This window comes from Eimeria maxima, genomic scaffold (genome assembly GCF_000499605.1).
Source record: "Eimeria maxima Weybridge genomic scaffold, Emw_scaff1027, whole genome shotgun sequence".
Lineage (NCBI taxonomy): Eukaryota > Apicomplexa > Conoidasida > Eucoccidiorida > Eimeriidae > Eimeria > Eimeria maxima.
The window spans coordinates 5,001-5,538 of record NW_013564080.1 but is presented as its reverse complement, the minus strand read 5'-3'; positions in this window follow the sequence as shown (position 1 = coordinate 5,538).

Here is a 538-nt window from a genome sequence, read left to right as displayed (position 1 = left end):
TTATGTATATTGCCTATCTGCTGCTGCACCTGCAGCAGCAACAGCAGCAGCAGCAACAACAGCAACCACAACCACAGCAGCAGCAGCAGCAGCAGCAGCAGCAGCAGTAGGGCTGTGTGTCTCACGGAAGACACAAGAAGCTGCCAAAGAAAAGGGGATCAGGGATAACACCCTTGGGTCCTGAATCTACTGCTGCAGCAATTGCTGCTTGTGCTGCACGAAGAGGGTCTGTTGCATGTCTTCCTTCTGCTGCTGCTGCAGCAGCAGCAGCAGAAGGAAATAAATAAGACAAAGAGCAGCAAGCATAATGAAAGAAATGGAGACACCCCTCGTTGCAGCACTCAACAGCAGCACCAACAGATCCACAGAACCTGCAGCGGCGCTTCTGTGCTGCTGCTGTTAACTCCTGCAGCAGCAGCAGCAGCAGCAGCAACAGCAACAGCAGCAACAGCAACAGCAGCAACAGCAGCAGCATAATATAATAGGACATAGGAAAGGAGACAAATAAATAGACACATAACCAGGCACAAGGAGACAC